General features: G+C 50.1%; 1 protein-coding gene across 2 annotated transcripts in view; it reads left to right on the top strand.

The window, feature by feature from the left end:
• Positions 1 to 602: 602 nt before the first annotated feature.
• Positions 603 to 19526, top strand: part of PIK3C2B (phosphatidylinositol-4-phosphate 3-kinase catalytic subunit type 2 beta) — a 64962-nt gene continuing 46038 nt past the window's right edge. Inside the window, exon 1 of one of the 2 annotated variants that reach the window (XM_036015576.1) lies at positions 603 to 1050. The gene's annotated coding sequence lies outside the window, so the exon portion shown is untranslated. The remainder of the gene's footprint in view (positions 1051 to 19526) is intronic. The other variant, XM_028530581.2, reaches the window with a different exon arrangement.

Below are 19526 nucleotides of genomic sequence, written 5' to 3'. Positions count from 1 at the left end.
GCAGCTGCTCCTCAACCTGACCTCGGGCCTCAAGTGGGGGCTCTTCCGGGTTTCGCTACCTTCAAGATTGGGGAAATTCCTCAAAAAGATAACGGAACCTCAAAACTCTGCCTTGCCATTTCCAGCAGAACGACTTGACATTCATTTGACACTGTGCAAAGGGAAAAAGTCACAACCATCTGCAAAAACCCTCACCCGAGTGGGAAGGGGAAATCTTGGCTCTTGGGTTTTCCAAGCAAAACTTGCCGCTGGCGCGCTTCTCCTCCAGGCGCACTGGAGGGTAGGGAGGGAGTTGGAGGGAAGGAAAAAGGAGAGTAGGGGAGGAGAAGGGAGGTAGAGGAGAAGGGGAGGGGAGAGTTGGGAGGGGACACTAGGGAGCAGAGAGGAAGGGAGAAGAGGGGAGGGGAGGGGACGGGGGAAGGAGATGGGAGGGGAGAGGTAAGGGGGGAAGGGGAGGAAAAGTCGACGACAGGATGAAGTGGAGGGAAGAGAGAAGGGAAGGGGAGGAGACAGTAGGAGAGTGGGGGAGGAGAGGGGGTGGAGGAGACCGGAGGGGGGGGCGGGAGGGGAGAGCAGGGGAAGGGGTGGAAAGCAGTCAGAGCTGCGGGCCCGCCCCGCCTGCCCCCGGGATTCTGCGAGTTCGGCCCGGGGGCGGGGGCTAGAGCTGGCGCGCGGGGGCGCGGGTCCAATGCTGTCCTGCGCGGGCCGGGCGGTGTGGCCGAACCTCGCGTCGGTGTGCAGTGCCCTGGGTCCCCGGGAGATGGCCTCTGTGCTCTCGTCCGCTGCTCCCGCTATTGTCTCCCGAGGGGTTGCCTGACTGCGGGCTGCGCACGCTCCGGGCCAAGAGGACTTTCTTTCCCTGGAGCTGGTCCCGGCGTCCCTTCCTGCTTCCCAGCTGCTCGAGAGCGCTGAGCCCGGAGAGGGGCGGCGCGGAGGGGCTGTGCGCTGCGGGGCCGCCAGCGCGGGGCCGGAGCCGAGGCCGCCGGGAGCTGTGGGGCGAGCTGCTGCAGTCACGGCAGGTTCTCGGAGGAGAGCCGGCGGGGAGCACAGGTAGGACACACGCACGTTTGAGAGCAACTACCCAGGGGGATGGCCCGGCTGGAAGGGAGCGGAGGTCAAGGGCTGTCCCTCTAACATGGCAACAGCCGAGGCACAACAATAGCAAGAGCCAAGGGTGCCCGAGCACGCTGAGCCGCAGATGCCGTGGGGGCGACAGCTCCAGTTCCCAGCGTGGAGCAGGTTGCCGGATCACCGCCCCCCACCCCCCCAACCCCGCTCCAGCAGTTTTGGGGCATCTGGAGCCCCGGGGCCGTCCTTCCACACTCCTTTCCCTCTTAAACACACTTCCTGGCTCCCAGCTGTTAGAAGATCTGAACCAACCAATGGTTTGTCTGTTTGTTTATTTAAGAGGAGAAATAAAACGCAAAACCTGCCCTGGCGTGGGGGTAGTGGAGATGGTGCTTTCTCGTGCAGTGGGTAAAAAGTCATCATCTAAGCCTGGAGAATATATACATTTAAAAAAAATCCAGATGGATGGTGGACTTGGTTTCTCCCTTATAAGGAAGGATACTGCAGCAAGAGGAGAAAGCCTGGGAGAGGGACCCTTCAAGGCCCGAGGTCCCTACCCTCCGGAGAGGCGCTGCTCTTCTGGCCTGTACTTGTCTCTCATTTTCAGCTTCCCGACAGCAGTGGCTTTGATGCTGGAGAGCCACGCAGCAGCAGGAAGCGCAAGGGAGGCTGGCCAGCTGGGGTGGGTGGGGTGGGGTGGGGTGAGGTATGGTGGGGAGTCCAGGGGCTTAGCAGAGTCCTGAGTGGGGGGAAGAGGTTATAAATGTATGAAATTAGTGAGTGCAGATACCCTCCTTGGCTGAGGGCGGTGTCGTGTGCGGTGAATCTGCCATTGCTCTTGCTCCTTCAGGCCAACCTTGGCTCTCTGCATCTCCACCCTGTTTGGGGGTCTTTGTGGCTTCCCTGTCCATCCCTCTCCAACCAGCCTGGAATGGAATCTATTGTCTCTGTCTGCCCTGATGTGTGTTTTTTTTCCCCCTATTCCATTGGGGAATTTTGTCCCCGAGTCTGGCTGGTCCCAGCATGGCACCAAATTCTTTAGCAAGCAGCTGCTCCTGCTCCCCAAAGTGGGCCAACACTGCCCCTCCTGTCTCTAAACTACCTGACTGGGACATGGCCAAGCAGATGTAAGCAATTTGCACTAAATTCCAACCCTGTAGCAGTTGCTGAATGAAAACTTACTCTATTGCCATAATAGACCTTGGAAAGATACTGGAAGAGAAGTGGCCCCAGGGGTAGCAACTCTGATTCCCAAATACTCCCTCCCCAATTCCAGCTGTGGATCTCAGAGCAGAGCAGTTCTAAGGCTTCAGAATTTGTAGCTCCTCCGGAGCCTGGCAGTCCCATGTGGGTTGTGTCCATGGAAAAATTAAGTCGAGGCACATTTTATAGCTCCGCCTGGCAGCCAGCGTCTGAGAAGATGGTGGTTGCCGCTCCTTTGGTCTTTGGGTGAGCCCAAGGTCTCGTTTCCATGGCTCTGAATTTGCTGCTGAGTGTGCATGGGTGTGTGTGCCTGCATCTGATCAAGCTCTCAGCCCTGGCCAGAGGGAGCGTGTCCAATGCCCTCTCCCTGGCAGCATGGATGAGGGAGGCCTCTCTGGCCTTTCCCTGTGGTGCTCCCTTGGGCTTGCCCCGTGGCCTGGATGCCCTGTGTTGTTTGCTGTGATCCGGTGGTGCTGTAGCAGATCTCCCACACGCTGTGGGCCTTTGGTTCCCACTCTGTGGTTCCCTCATCCCACCTGGTGAGTGTCTCATGTCTGTGGTCCTTCAGGCTGGATATCTCCACTCAGGCCAGCAGGGAGAAAAACAAAGGGTCTCTGTTCCCTCTGGAGGCTTGTAACTGGCCATATACTTCAGGCTCCTCATGCTCCCAGGACGTGAACTTGGACATGATAATGTGGAGTAGCAGAGCAAACAGTGGGTAGGTTCAGTGTCAAAAGGCCTGGCTGGCTTTGAGTCCTTGCGTGACTTATGTGCTAACTATGTGAGCATGGACAACTTGTGAACCTCTTTGCCTTAGTTTGCATATCTATAAAGTAGGAAAAAATAGTGCTCTTGGCTCACAGGATTGTTTAATGGGTGAAATGTACTGCTTACCATGAACTGAATAAAGTCACATATGCAAAAGCATGCATGAAAAAGCATGCACTATAAAAACTACAAATGTCAGTTATTCATCCTGAGTTTACCTTGGTGACAAGAGAAGGTGAGCTGGTAGATCTGGGGGCAGTTGTTGGGGGAAAAGAACATGGAACAGAGGATGTTCCGGAACCTTTCCTTTTTGGCCACTGGAAGAGTGGTGTGAGAATATTGAGGTAACTCTTCCTTGGGTATTTCTCTTTGAATAGGATTGGCTAGATGGGATCTGGGAGAGAAGAAAAGGTTGCTCAATGATATTTGTAGGGAACTCAGGAGAGACATACACTCCTCAGAGGCTGGCTGCGCTCTATAGACAGGGTGGTGCTAAAGTGGCAAACAATGTAACAGCCAACGCCCATGTCAGCCAGCTAGTAAGCGACAGGAGTGGTTTGAAGCAGGCCATCTCACCCTCTACTTATAACTTTGATGGGACTATCAGGTGGGCATTGGAGCTTTGGGGAGCAGAAGGGTCGGCAGAGTTGCAGAAATCATTCACACTGGATTCCTTGGCTTGAATGCCCATGAGATGTCACCAGACTGGACACACTAGATGATAAACTTCTGAAGAACAGGGGCCCAGCCCCAGCCTGGCACACAATCTCCTTGGTTCCCAGTTGTTTGAGGGTTGAGGCACTTGTGTGTGAATTCCTTGGGCTCCCACCTCTCTGGCCTTTCTCTGCTTTCTCCGTCATATCCTTGCCTTCAGCTTAAGAAAACGGGATAATCAAACAAGTAATTTTGCCACCTCCTGGGAAAATTTGGGCCCTGGGGGCCCTGGGAGAATCGAGGCAAATCTTTTGTTTTGGTATTCCCATATCTGCTTTATTTTGTATCTGTTTTATAAAACAAGAGACTGTTCTTGCATTTCCTGTGATCACATAAAGTGTCACAACTGGAAAGGACCTTGGAAATCACCTCCGTGAGAAGTCACACAGTTGTTAGCACTGCTGAGACTTTTGTTTGCCCTACAGATCACAGGATGAGCAATGGAAGGACCTACCCTTTGGCTCTTTAGAATCCTGCGTGTGTGTCGACCCTCTCAGTGGTTTTATTGTTGATAAATTCTGTTCTCTCAGAACATTGGTGATGGAATTCACTCCTCCCAAATCTTCTGGTTAAAGAGATTAAAGACAGAGAAGGCATCACTTGTGCTTTGGGACAGAGACCCTCAAGGTATGGAGAAGAGGAGAGAGATTTTCAATAGCCCTGGAGCAGAATAGAGAACCTATGGCTGAGGGAATCTTTAACAATTACTCCTCCCTCTTCCTGAGAACTTCCTGTAGAAAGTCTTAACCTGGCAGAGTCCCCATAGTATTTCAAAGAGAAGACAAAGCTCATTTACCTCTTTAGAAACTGCTTTCCTTGCACCTTAACTCTGTTTCAACGTTCCTTGAAAACTTTGCTCAGCTCCTTACTTTCTGGACCTTTCTTTCGCAGCCCCAGCCAACCCTAGTCATTGCAAGACCAACCTCCTGAGCAGTGGTTTCTTCTCAGCAGTTCCTACTATGTTTTGTGCCTTCTTCTCAGTTTCTGGCCCTGCGGGGTAGAGGTTAGAATCTAGACCTTAGGTTTTGACTTTATCTCCTCTTTCTACATCCTTCCCACAGTGGAGGTGGGTGCCAGGAGCATGAGCTGCTCTACCGGGGCTAGCTGCTCATGCCCACAGGGAACAAGCTTCTGTGGAGGCATCCTCTCCAGCCAAGTCTTTTTCTCTTTCTAAGTCTAGTTGGTGCTTCTTGGCAGCAAACCGGAAGTCATAAGGGTGAGGGGAAAGAAGGAAAGAATCAAGGAGTTTCCATGTTGAGGAAACACTACATTTCCCTTGCCAGTTAGAACAAATAGATGTGCACTCTTCTTATCGCAGGTCACAAACTGACCCTGAACTGAGATGAGAGTAACTGTGGAGCGCTTCAACTGCCGAGACCTCTGCAGAGAGCCCTGCTTTTCTGGACGCAGAGCGTCTGTCTCATTTCTGACCTGGCCTAGGTGCACCACTGGGTCCAAGGAAGGGGAGGTTGCTTGCAAATTGGATATTTAGAAGAACCTAAGAGAAGGCAACTGTATTTCCCCAAAAAATATTATAACCAGGGATGTCAGATTTCCAATGTAGACTTGAGGAAGGCAGATTTTTTTTTAATTATGAGAAAAGATAGATACAGTCCCCTGACAAGGGACTTTGAAAGACAGAGTGGTTTCAGGGGGGCTGGCAAATTCTCTGAAGTGTGATTTTGACTATGCTGTCACAGACGATTGCACCAAGGACGGGAGAGGGGAGCTGCTTGAGCACAGATTCGAGTACCGAGAAACGCAAGCGGATAGCTACTGGCACTGAGTGTCCACCCACCTGCAGCTTTTAAAACATTATCTTCATTTTCCTGTCTTCCCACCCTTGGAGGAAATTGGTGATGATAAAATTATCTCTTTCCTCCTTTACATTTGGGAGAGGTGAGTTTTATATTAGGTTTATATTCCAACTAAAAAGTAAAACACATGCCTAAGATTGTACAATGAATTAGAGAAAAGCTGCAGTTTGAATCCAGGCCAGAAGCTCCCCTGTGCTGCACAGAAGGGACCTGTCAGAAAAAGGTCAATGGGGCCCAAGTTCGGACTGAGACAGGGCTCCCCAGGAACCAGGGGGCGACAGCAGGTGTTCTTCTGAAAGTCACCTGTGGAAGAAGATATGATCACAAAGGGGTCTCAGTCTGTCAGGTAATGTTTAAAAAGAGCTCATTCATTCATTCAGCAAATGGGTGTTGAGTGCTTACTGAGGCCTTTGGGTACTTTCAATGCCTAGGATAGATAGCCTTCCAGAACTTACTGGCTTTTTGTTTTTTAAGATTTTATTTATTTATTTTTAGAGAGAGGGAAAGGGAAGGAGAAAGAGAGGGAGAAAAACATCAATGTGTGGTTGCCTCTCATGTACTCCCCACTGGGGACCTGGCCTGCAACCCAGGCACGCACCCAACCGGGAGTTGAACCGGCGACCCTTTGGTTTGTAGGCTGGCACTCAGTCCACTGGACCACACCAGCCAGGGCAGAACTTATCGCTGAGTGGGGATGCAGACAAGCATATAGCTTTGGCAGGGGTGGGAGAGCGTGGGATGCCTTGACAATTCCTGTGTGAGGAAGTTGGGGTGATCGGACTCCTGGAAGAAATAAAATGTTGGCTGAGATCTGAACAATGAGTGGGAACTGGGGTGGGGGATGAAGTGAAAGGCGAAAGAGATGAACTGAAAGTAGTTTAATCTGACCAGAGCCAGCGAAGGAGTTTTCATTGTGCCTTTCGTTCATTAACTTTTTCACTCACCGGTTGTGCATCGAATGTGCACGACGGACCCGGCGCTCTCCTGAGTGCACAGCAGTGAAGAAGGCAGACAAAACCCCTGTCTTCCCAGTGTTGACGTTCTGGGAGCACTTAGTTCGCTAAGAATGAATTAAAACCGGTCTTCTGTGTTTTACTCACTAGGAGTTTCTCCCTGTAGGTCAGGAAATTACTTGTAGATGTACTCTGACTGAACTCGAGGTGGGTTTGAGAAGGACTCTGGTGGTAACTATGGATAATAGAGAGTGGATTCACTAATGGTTGGTTGATTGTCCCTCCAACAAAAACATCTGCAGCAGTGCCTCTGCTCTTGCATTCTCAAATTCGTCAATGGAGAGATGGGATAAATTCAGCATAAGGTTAAGAGCATGGCTCTGGGGTCAGATTCCTTGGGTTCAAAATCTGGTTTCCCCATAGACTTGTTGTTTGACCTTGGGAAAGTTACTTAATGTACCCATGCTTCTGTTTCCTCCTGCGGAAGACGGGAGAAATAATAGCACCAGGAGGAGAAAGGCTGTTGTGTGAATGAAATGAGGTCATTCATGAACTGCCTAGAACAGCTCCCCATAAACGGCAAGGACCCAGTAGATGGTGGTGGTTACAGTTACTCCATCACCCTCCAACAGCAGGTTTGTGCTGAACCCTAGGCATACAGACTGGAGTTCAACGTGGCCCCTGACCCTGAGGTAAACTCGCCATGCTCAGAAAATCCAAGTGAGTGGATGAATCTCTCTGTGGCATGGGGTAACCCTATACGCTCAGAATGAGTCGCTTGCCACATGGCTGCCGCAAGTTTGGTGTAATCTTGGGTAGCGTTTCATAGAAGTATGGAAGTTTACCAGAGTGCTTACTGTTTTGGGGGCCTGTAAACTCTGAGAATCTAGTAAATGCTATTGGAAAGGTATCTACCTGGAAAAGTACATTACAACTTGGCCTTCCTCACTCAGCCTCAGAACCTCTGCTCTTGCAACACGAGGATGTGACTCTCTTCTGGGTTGGTCAGAGCGCCCTTGGAACGCGGTCTTTAACAGCTCTGGAGCTTGTGTGAAATACTGCGCTGAGCAGCGTGGGGAAGACAGGATAAATAAGAGGTTATTTTTATTTGTAAGATTAATGGGTTAATGTCTATGAAAGTGCTTTTGGAACTATAAAGTACCTACATGGGTGAAAGATATTTTTATTCTGATGACTAGTAGAGATAATACAAAACAATATAAATGCAGTAGGATGCAGTAAAATTTTTAGAGATGTTTGGAAGATAGCGAAGTGGTAGTCAGAGGACGTGAGAGAAGGCTGCAGTATGAGAGCAGGTGTTCTGTAGAGGGCAAGCAGGGCTCCAGAAGGCGCTCACAGGAGTGAAAGTCTGTGGAGCCCTGGAGAATGGTTAAGAACCATTAGCATGTGGGAGGTCTGCAGGGGACTGGGCTGGGGCTCAATGTAGAGTGTTTTGTTTGTTTGTTTTATGTGATTTCAGAGACAGAGGGGGAGAGAGAGAAAAACATCGATTTGTTGTTCCACTTATTTATGCATGCATTGATTGACTCTTGCATGTGCTGTGACCAGGTACCAACCTGCAATCTTGGCAGATATGGACGATGCTCTAACCACCTGAGCTGCCCAGCCAGGGCATTGTGGGGAGTCGTGAGTATCTGACAAGGAAGGGAGAGGCAAAAACCCTTTCATCGGCAGAGTGGCATGACCAGAGCTGTACTGCAGGAGGGTTATGCTGGCAGTGCAGTGCAGGGGAGACAGACTAGGAGGCCGTTTCAATCATTCAGGTACCAGAAGGAATAATCACTTTCCAGAGCCTAAGAGTTCACTTAATGAAAGTAATCAGTAGCTTGGAAAGGAACGGACCAATCTGAGACAGAGTTGAAACAGGAAGGCCGGGGGAGCCCCTTCCCTGGAAGATTCTGAGAATGGGGGGCTCATTCTGGGGAGAGCACTGGAGTGAGAGTCCAAGACCTGCTTCTAGTCCCACTGGGGCCACTGACTAGGCGTGTGACTCAGACAGTCGTTTCCCTCCTCTGGTCATTGGTTTTCTTGTCTGCAAAACTGGATTGGGGTTTTTTTTCTTGCTTATTCGCTTGTTTTTTGAGCAGCTGGCAAAAGCGAAGAAGTGTTTTGGGGTGTGGGGGGAGAATGCGGGGATGCATCAGAATAATCTTTGGTATCAGCTTGAACATTTAGTAAAATGTGATATGTCTGGGTCTGTGGCAGGGTGGGAAAAACACTGAATTTTGACCTTGTGTTTAAGTTTAACTCCTGATCTTGTTATTTACTAGTTGTGCGACCTTGAGCAATTCACTCAGTCCCTTTCCTGTTTTCTAGTTTCCTCATTCATAAAGTAAGGGTAATAATATCCACACTTAAGGTTGTTGTGAGGACTGAACAAGACAATATCTGGCACAACATACCAGAGGCAAACAATAGATCTGTTTCCTTCCTTCTATTTCTGTGGTGCTCAATTCACTTAGCCTTCCTCTCTGCTTGCTCCTCTCCCTCCCATCAAAACACTCTGGTCACAACCATGGACACAGCCCTGGAGGTACCGATTTGACAGACTTTGTAATGGTGATTATGTTACTTGTAACGGGATTTCAGCAATCTGCCTGTGGATTGTCAGCTCCCATAGGCCTACACACGTACTCACACCCTGGCTACGTGTCCAGCTGCCAAGCATGTCAGCTACTGCCTGCTGAATGGCTTCTGACTGTTGCCATCCCAGTAGGCCCTGAGAGAGGGTCACAGTGAGTGATGGCCCAGTGAGGATGGGGTTGGGGAACTCTGAGTGTGCAACACTGTGCTGGGTGGGCAGTGGTTCACCCCTCTGCTGAGTGTCCACTTTCCCCGGTATAGATGGGCTCTGTCTTAGGGGGACCTCTGTCTTCTCCCTTGGGACCTTCCAGTGCAGAGTGGGGCACAGAGGACGGGAGAAAGGCATCAGGGCTCGTGCAGAGCAGCAGTAAGATAAACTGACATGGTTCCTTGCTGTACTCCTCCACCCCCAAGTCACCTCTTACTTAGAAAATACATCTCCCTGACCCCTTCCTGCACAGAGATACAAAAATGGGTTTTATGCCGTATAAGGCAGGTGAGTTGTTCTTGGCCCCAGACACTAGGCCAGCATTTTAATCAGTCATGTCACGCCCACAGCATCACAGTGTTAAGGAGACACTGAGAATAAAAGAAGTAAGGAGAGTTCAAAAGGGTTGGCCAGGAGGGCATCTAAGGATCTCGAGTTGGGGCGGAACAAGGAGAGAGAAAGCAGGAGGTAGAGGAGGGCCCTCCAGCCACACCCATGGCTTTCTCGAGGCCCTGAGTCAGGCGGCCTGGGAAATAGGGCACGGGGTGTATACCTGCCTGTGCGAGCAGACAAGCCAGGCTGAAGGCACTGGGCCTACCACTAGGACAGGTCTGGGGGTGACCAGGCTGACGTGGGGAGTCATGGCTGGAGTCCCCTGTGGTCTGGCACCATCAAGACCACTACCTGCAGTCTGGGGCCTCTGGACACTGAGAGGCCATCTCGGAGGGGACCTCATTTCTCAGTTCCCTGTTAGGGCCCTGCTTCCCCAGTGGGGTTTCTCTTTTGACCTTGGTAAATAGAATCCCTGCTGCAAGTTCAGTGTCCTTGGCTGCCCTGAGCTGGATATCCTTCCGGCAGGCTACCAGGAATAGTGGAGTGGAAGTACGTGGCTACTGGGGAAGGCCTGGTGTCTGCCTGGGTCAGGCTGGGTTAACAATAGCCAAAGCCAGGGGTTCCAGGGGGTCAGTGACTGAAACGGACAGGCTGCCTGGTGGGCAGCACTGGAGGGCTTGTGTTCAGGAGAGGGGCAGCAGATTCCTGGGATTCAGTAGCTGAGACCAGGGGAGGCCATGGAGAGGCCCAGCCTATACCAGGGATCTGCCTGCCTACGTTACTGGGTCATTCTTCCCAGCGCCACCAGACATGTCCCTTACTGCTGCCAGAGTAGTTGGGCTGGGCACTCTTTCCCTCAGACTTTGCTCTATAAACGCAAGTGTCCCTGCGGGCACTAACGCCCAGGCCTCGAATGCCCTGTGTAAATTAGTGTCAGGTGTTTGGTAGTGTTCTGTTTGTGTGTGTGTGTTTTTTTCTGGGCTGAAAGACAGGGGCTGCTTGAGAAATAGCACCCCTTTCTTTTCCCGCCCTGCTCTGTGGGTACCCCAGGACTCTTCCACACAGCCCTGGCTTAGGAAATAACCACCCCTGAGGCCTGCCAGAGCCCATGGCCTTGGGCAAGGGCCCCCTGGGCTGTCCTGTCTGGGGTCTTCTTCCCTGGCACCCTCACCCCCCCCCGCCCCCCCCCCCCCACCCCCCGGTGCTCCCGGGCCTGCCCCCAGTGTGTTGGAATGTGAACCAGGAAGAACCCGCTGGGAAAGGCCCTCCCTGGGAAGGCCCAGAGCCGTCCCCTGGGGCCGAAAGTCCTGTTTCCTTTCTCTTCTGGGTTTCGCCTTCCATCTACTTTTCTCGGACTCACTCATTTGCCAATGATACTAAGATCTCGACTTCATGGTATCTAGGCCAGCTTTCTGTCCTCAGGGAGCCAATGAGGGGGCGAGTGAGCTGGAGAGTGTGTGAGTGTGTGTAGGTGTGGGTGTGTGTGGGTGTGTGTGGGTGTGTGTGGGGGGGAGGTATGGGTATCTGTGCTGTTTGTGTGGTTACCATGGCTTTGGATTGCTATCAGGGATTTTCTCGATTTGGGGAGTTAACGCTGACTGAAAAGATATTCCCTGTCTCAGACCACACGTCTAGATGGCTAGTTTAGGAACTGTGCTGGCAGAGGGACCGTGGGAAGGGCTCTGAATGGTGGTGTAGAACTTCCTCGCCCAGAAGGAGGGCAGGAACTTGCCCTGGGCATGGTGTGGGAGCAGGTCTTCAGCTCCTTGGAGGACCTCATGGATGGCTGATTTACCTTTTTTGCTCAACTTCCTTTCATGCTCCTCTGAGCCAAGCAGGTGGCTGCCAACTGCCAGTAGCCCACCGCCCACACAGTGTGTCCCTGCCCAGCCTGGGCTGATGGGCCGCCCTTCTTTACCCACAGACAGAGCCATCACACTGCACACCAGGCTGCTGGCCCCGCCTTCTCTACTCTGCATGTAGCATTGTTCTGCGGGCTAATTTTGTGAGTTCTTCTTGTCCCAAGGCTTTGGAACATTGATTACAAGTGAGCACTTGTTGGGGGGCATAGGGCTGGGGCCAAGATTATTTCTGTGTGTCAGCTGTCTGGACCCTTTTCCAGTGTGATACCCAGGGCAAGCTGGTGACCCTTAGTGGTCCTCACTCTCCTCATCTCTGAAAGACAAGAGGACTCTGTCATGGAGAAGGGAGGAAACCTTTTAGAGGTATCAGGAAGGTGCTACCAGAAAACCACCAGCGAGTTGTTATAATTAAATGAACTGCAGCCACTCCCTAAAAATCAGAACATTGATCCCCAGCAACGACGTTCTCTGGAAGATGGTCTCACTGGCATTATTTGGTGCACTCTGGTTAGTCCAGTGTCTGCAGTTACCCTGAAATACATCCTGTCTCCTTGCCGTGGAGTAGGACCGTGTTTGAAGTGCATCCTTGCTCCTTGCAGACACTGATAGGTTAGTCTGACCCTAAACATGAGGACGTGGGGTGTCAAGACTGAACCTGAGCGTGAGGTGGATTCCCACTGCTTCTCATCTCTTCCCCCCAGGCAGAGCATGTTCTGTCCTGGCTTTGGTGCCTCTCTCTGGAGAGAAGCAGCTATGACCTACTTTCTGGATTCTGCTCAATGGGCTGGTCTCCTCCAGGGAGTTTTTCCAGCCCCAGGAAGGAATCCTGGAGAACTGGATTCCACAGGGCATAAGCTGGGTAAGCTGGTCTGCAGGTTCAGCTGGAGGTGACAGAGGCGGCAGTCTGGGCCTTGCCAGGAGCCCTTGTGTTGCAGGAAGCAAATGGCTCTGTGAAGTCAAGCTGAGGCGCTGAGGAAGGGAGAGCAGATGGCAGGCAAAGACTAGAGGGGGCTGCTACGTCCCCATCCTCACACACCCGTGTTCTCACGTCCCCCTCCCAGAGGGGCTTGTGCAGTGCTTCATGGGGCCTGCAGCACCTTCAGAGACATAGGGTTTCCTGGATCCTGGATATTGCTGTTTGGGAATGTTGGGGTTCTTTTTCTTTTCTTTTTAAAAGTTTTTAAAAATTGATTTTAGAGAGAGAGAGAAGAAGGGAAAGAGAGAAACATCGATTCCTTGTTCCACTTATTTATGCATCCATTGGTTGAGTCTTGCAGGGGATTGAACCTGCAACCTCGGCGTATGGAGAGGATGCTCTAACCGTCTGAGCTACCCAGCCATGGTGGGGTCCTTTTCCTGGCGGTTGTGCTGGTGGGAAAGTTGTCTGTGAAGATGTTTCCTCAGGAGTCCTCTCCAGGTTCACTGGAGGCAACAGAGGGGACAGAGTCCCCTTCAACCCACATCAGCTGGGGGCCAGGATTCGTCAGGGAAATTCATCCTGGGAGTTCCTCTTAGCCCTTAACATTCTGTCCCACTGCCTTTCTCTGGGGGGCTGAGGAAGCTGGGAGTAACTCTTCTTCTTTAAAATTTTTTTTAATTTTAATTTTTTAGTGAGGTAACATAGGTTAATAGCATAAATTTCAGGTGTACAACACTATAATTGGTATCTGTGTGCTCTGTTTTGTGCCCACCATCAGCAGTCTAGTCTCCTTCCCTTGCCAAGTATTTGACCGGCTTCACTCATTTCGTCCGTCCCCGCCCCCTTTCTCTCTGGTAACCACCATTGTGTTGTCTGCATAGACTAGTTTGTTTGTTTGTTTATTTTAGTCCATTTGTTACATTTTTATTTTAGATTCCACATATGAATGAAACCATATGTTTTGTCCTTTTCCCTCCGACTTATTTCAGTCAGCATAATACCCCCTAGATCTGTCACTGTTGTTACAAAGGGCAATATTTGATATTTCCTTCCTCCCTCCCTCACTTCCTTCCTTCCTTCCTTACAAGTTTATAAGAGCATATTTGAGCCAAATTTTTCAGGACATGTCCGGAACTAAGATCTCAACACGTTGAGAAAATGCTCTGGAGAGTGGTAGTTTTGTGGTTCTTTTTATGCATTTAAAAAAAAATTATGTTATTGTTGTTCAATTACAGTTGTCTGCATTCCCCCCCCCACCCCCCCCCCCCCCCCACCCCAGCCAAACCCACCTCCCTCCCTTGCTTCCACTTTCCCCCTTGGTTTTGTCTACATTTTTTTTTAACTTTAAAAAAAACTTTTATTTTAGAGAGAGAGAAACACCGATTTCATGTATTCACTCAATTCTTGCACTCGCCCTGACCAGGGACTAAACTGGTAACTTTTGGTGTACCGGGATGATTCTCCAACTAACTGAGCTGCCGGTCAGGGCTCTTCTTGTGCATTTAGAATCAGAGAAGATGTAAGGAGGGTTACATGAAATCTGTTGGTGATAGATTAAGGAGGTAGGAGAAAGCAAAATGAGGGAATCTCGAAGATGGGATAAAGAGCAACGTGGAGAGACACACTGGTGGGCACAGGGTAGTAGCGTTTACAGCACACAGAGGCGGTGTGCAAGGGATGAGACAACGAGGAATCTGGTGGTTTTATCTCTGGTGCCAGCAGTTGTGCCTTCGAAGGGTTATTTTGCAAGGGCCACCTCCTCTGGTGACACAATCCCTAGAGGAGGCTTTAAAATGACTGTGTGTTGGGAGTTGATTGATCCTAGCAAGGTCTGCCTCGTGACCAGCTTGTGCTGGGATACAGGGCAGAATAAAGAGTGCGTTTCATTTTCTAACTATTCAAACAGTCAGGTGGGCTGAGGGCCTGTGTTCTTTGCAGACAACATTGTTGTCATTTTGCTGGGTTGGCCAAAAAGTCCATTTAGTTTTTCCATAAAAAAGAAGACACATTTTTCATTTTCACCAATAACTTTATTGATTTGGATATTTTGAGTATGCCAGCTATTACTCGCTATTTGCCTCTAGTGGGTAGAGGCCATGGGTTCTGCCAAACATCTTCCAACGCGTAAGACAGCCCCACAGCAAAGAATTATTTGGCCAAAATGTCAATAGTACCAAGAAACTTCACAAACCACTTTTGACACGTTCAATTAGTCATAGCACCTTCTCCGTGCACTGCACAAATCTTTTTTTGCATTTCAGTTGCATTTTTACCTTTCTTGAAATAATAAAGTGTATTATGCCAAAAATGTATATTTTGTTCCATCTTCAGTATTAAAATAGCTGCACAAAAATTCACCAGTTTCGATGTTTTTTTTAAAACGCATGCTGATATGACAGCTGTCACAATACAATCTAACAAAATTGTTTCAAATGAAGTTAAAGAGGACTAAGCACTACTAGAGCCATCTTACTGGGGGGAAAAATGAACTTTTTGACCAACCCAACAATTAGAGCTGCTCATGGGACAGGGCTCATCAGCAGAGGCCAGCATTCAGAGCCCGGTGCAGTTTTGGAGCTGGGAATCCAAGATCAGCGTGTTGATAGGGTTGGTTTCTCCCGAGGCCTTTCTGGCATGTAGACGGCCACTTTGTCTTTGTGTCCTCACATGGTCTGTCCTCTGTGTCCATCTTTCCTTATGGCTAAATAATATTGCATTGTGTATATATACCACATCTTTTTAAAAACTGATTTTAGAGAAAGAGAGGGAGAGAGACACATAGATTTGTTGTTCACTTATTTATGCATTTATTCATTGATTCTTGTATACACCTTGACCGAGGATCGAACCCACAACCTTGGTGCGTCGGGATGATGCTCTAACCAACTGAGCTACTGGGCTGGGGTCTAGCACATCTTCTTTATTCATTCATCCATGGTTGGACACTTACATTGCTTATGTATCTTAGCTATTGTAAATAACACTGCAGTCAACATAGGGGCTGCATATCTCTTGGTGAATTACTGTTTTGGATTTCAGATAAATACTCAGAAGAGGAATTGCTGTATCATACAATAGCTCTATTCTTAATTTTTTGAGGAACTTCCATACTCTTTTCTCTACTGGCTGCACCAGTTTACATTTCCACCCAGTGGATCTGAACTAGAAAGGCTGGTTCTTGAGGCTGCAGTGGCTAAGGCCAGGCAGTGGGGAGAAAGCAGGAAGTGTGGACCAGACAGAGATGTGGCTGCTCTGGCTCATGAGATGATTCCTGAGCTGGAGATCCACACTCTGCCAAGACCTTTCTTTTCTATTTGCAAAAGGTTCCATTCAGCTGGTTGCCAGCTCCTGATCCCTGGTCCTCCCATCTGAATTGTCAGCTCTAGGAAGGAAAGTTTTGAGAGGAGCCATGAGCTGCCTCCTCTCTTCCACCCCCGACTTGATACTCAGATCCCAAGTCTGCAGGGTATGTGGTGAGAGCTGTGATCTTGTGGATTCTGTGTGTGTGTGTGTGTGTGTGTGTGTGTGTGTGAGCAGAACCAATTGCAAGTGGTTTCTGAGCTGGGATCAGGAACTGCAGGGCTCTAAATACAAACCCAGTTCTATCTAGCCATGTCACACAGCCTCCGAGCACCCGTCCCTCTGCTCTCCCAGGACCCAGAGAACCCTCTACTAACTCTTTTGTCCACTTTGACTTCAAATTAGTGGAAAGTCCAGGGTAGGCCTAAGGAAGCTAGAGATGGAAAGTAAGTTCCAGCAGGAAAGACTGAACCATGTGGGGTTGCTTTAATTTGGCCAAGAGGACTCTAGAAAGGGGCTGTATGAGTGGGAAGAAAACATAGGCAGTTGTTTTGTGTCTCCCCACGTCTGGGACTGAGAACCACACCAAGGTGACAGGTTAGCTGAGAGGAAGACTCTGCCAGTGCATGTGATTCAGTGGTGGGCCTGACGTCAGAGAAGCTGTGTAAAACCTGGAGGTTTTCAGTACACAAGCAGGGATCAGATGCCTATCTGTTTGAGACAAGGAGTCGGCCTGCGTGACCTTCTTGTATACGTTCCTGCTGGAGGAATTGGATTCCTAGCATAGCACACACTGAGCTTCCCTGTTTGAGCTGGGGCTCTGGGAGGGAGAGGTGGAGTAGGGCTGCAGGTTTGTGGACTGAGGGATGGGGGGTGGGTCCCTGGCTACAAAGCCAGTGGAATTTTGGGTATGGATAAGTGCAGCTCTTGGGGGTTGGTTCGGGTCAGGGATCCTCTCCGAAGAGAAAACTCTGGAAGCCAAAGGGATAAATCAAGTCCTTAAGGCTTCCAACCCCTTGACCATTCTGTCCTTGGGAGAAGGTGCTCCCCAGGGAAGTCCTAAAACTGAGTCCACTTTCCTTAGTAAAAACTACTAAAAAGTGAAATGCCCGAGGCTGGGGACTGGAAACCCTCTGTATTTTTCATTACCTTGTTGACAGCCGTCCACTTTCCCCGCCTAGTAAAGATGGGCCAAGACATCTTCCCTGCTTTGTGCCCCGGGAGGGGGATTGATGTATTTCTGGAGATGTCTATCATCTTCGCTACGTTGTAAGTTCTCTGGAATTATGACATAGTCACCTGAATACTTATAGGTCTGGCGTGGCTCTTGATGTGTAACCAATACTCAGTGCCCACTGGGATCCAATTCTGTGGCTCAGGAAGTGAGGAGAAGATGACCTAGACCCATTAGGCCATCCCAAGCAGAGCAGCTCTGATAAGGTATCCTGAGCAAGACGGCAGGAAGCCCTGTCCACCACAGCTGCTGTCAGTGCTGGCCGCTGGGCCCTCCCGCTTCGGCAGCTCACTGGAGGATGTGCCTTCTCTTGACTCTCCTCCCTCTGACTCTGAACCGTTGTGTGTCTGGGCCCTGACCCCATTTCCTGCCCCCTGCCAGCCTTCGGCCATCTGTTGGCGGCTTGTGTGGAACTGAGTTTGGTGCCTGGTGCTGCATGGAACCTTGCACTGACCTCCTTGGCCCGATGCATGTCCACTTCCTTCAGCTGACCAGAGCTTTTTGGGGTCCCTTTTCACAGTTCCCACTTGTCTTCCTGGGAGTTCTGAAACCCTCGTTTGTGGGCCATACCTGGCTGCACATTTGAATCTCTTGAGGGGCTTACAAACATTCAGAATCCAGGGGCTCACTCTACTGAATCAGACCCTCCGGGACAGGGACTAGGAATTTGTATGTTTGAAAAACTTCCCAAGTGACAAATATGGACTCTATATTCAATAATGTTATGGTGTCAATGTTCGGTTTTGTGGGTGGCATTGTGTTGATATAGAGACCGTCCTAGTTCTTCAGTGGTTCAGGCTGAAGTATTTAGGGGTGAAATGCTTGCATCTTTCTTTTAGATGGGGAAGCCGAGACAGAGAACGCACATATGGGGTAATGAATGTTAACAAGCAGTGCGTGCATGCAGGTGGTGAAGGGAAACTGGCTAAAATGACCTTTTAGAGGATTTTCATGTGCTGAGAGATGGTTACCAAATGAGAACACAGCCAGGGCCACCGAGGTGCACAACCAGGGAGCACCATTCACGTGGCTTTCTCTGTTGTGGTCAAGGGTGTCATTCATTTAGAGCACAGTGTGTGGGTGCCCCCTGGGGTTGTGCGGCGTAGCAGTACTGGCCCCAGCCTCCTCTCTGTGGATGGATCCGCCCTGCCTCTCTCCTGGGACCTACATGGATGTTTGCTTTTTTACAGAATTTCTAGTAGCACTTGAGGACTAAGGAAATAGAGCAGTTTCTAAGTTATCAGCGCAGCAGAAGCTGGCAGAGAATGAAGTGAATTGGGGAAGCGGGAGGCAGGAAATGTGATGGGACTGATTCCTAAAATACTTGGTGCATTGCCCCTCCTGCTGGAAAATTCGGTTTGGAGCGTGAGTCTCACCATAGCTCCAGGCTGTTGGGACTGGTTGCTACTGCCGCCCCTCTTTCCTTCTCTGGATTTCCCCTGCTTCTGGCTGCCACTCTACTCCGAACCTGCTCTTCACTTTAGGGGTGACTCTCCTGGTGCTAAGGGTTGCTGCCTGTCCTACCTCCTCACCGTGGATCCCTGAGCATCAGAGTGAGCTGAGCCCGAGCCTTTTGCGAGAAGCGGCTCTCAGTGTGGCCCAGGCATGAACTGTCAGCAGGCTGGGCCTCCTTCTCAGCACAGCTGACAGACAGTCTGGTGGCATCCCGGCCAGGAGGCCAGGGACAGGTGGTGGTGGTTAGAGACGGGCAGCTCAGATTCCCTCCTCTGCATTCCAGGCTGGGAAGAACCTCAGGAGCTGGGCCTGCTGGGTCATCCTTGGACCTTTCTTCTCTTTCCCCCAGGGTTAAGGAGCCTTAGCCTGTGTTGGAGTCCTCTGAGAAATGTGCTGGAAGGGATTCAATAGGTCAGAACCAAGACTCCCAGAACTAGAAGGTACTTCACGTGGTGGTGTTGTCCATCCACCCCCCTGCCTTTGGGTGCCAGACCTGGCCTACTGAGTTGAAACTCAGTCCCATGTTTGAAGGACCCCAAAGAAGGAAGCCACCTGCATTCTGACCACCTATCTCCATGTCTAAAAATTCTTACCACCAGAATACCCTGCCCATATATCCCAGTTCACATATATTTTTCTCAGTGGAAATGAAATGAATTTGGAATTTGAGGAGCTTAGTGCAGGTGATTGATCCATACACCTTTAATTTTGAATAAAATATTTTAAGACTATGTTTGAGATAAGTACAGGTTGCTATTGAGAGTGTAAAGAAGGGGCCCTTCCTTCCACCTGCAGGTTCAGAGGAGGCTTTCTGAAGAACGCGGTATCTGAGCAAAGTCTGAGAAGAGTGTGTTGGAGTCAGGCAACAAGTATCAGGAAGCACTTGCCCAGGAGTAGAAGCAAAATCCCGGCGGTATCAAATACTTGGTAATGAATGGTTGCAGATTGGTGGGAGATGGTGGCCGTGATAAAGACCTTGTAAAGGAACCAAATGGAGAGCCTTAGAAGGGGTTTAACCAGGGAGTTAGTGGATCAGATTTACACTCCAGAAAGAGCCCTCTGGCTGCTCTGTGGAGAAAGCCTTATAG

Source organism: Phyllostomus discolor, chromosome 14 (assembly GCF_004126475.2).
Source record: "Phyllostomus discolor isolate MPI-MPIP mPhyDis1 chromosome 14, mPhyDis1.pri.v3, whole genome shotgun sequence".
NCBI classification, from domain to species: Eukaryota; Metazoa; Chordata; class Mammalia; order Chiroptera; family Phyllostomidae; genus Phyllostomus; species Phyllostomus discolor.
The sequence above is the reverse complement of the archived record's forward strand: the minus strand, read 5'-3'. Positions and strand labels throughout refer to the sequence as shown.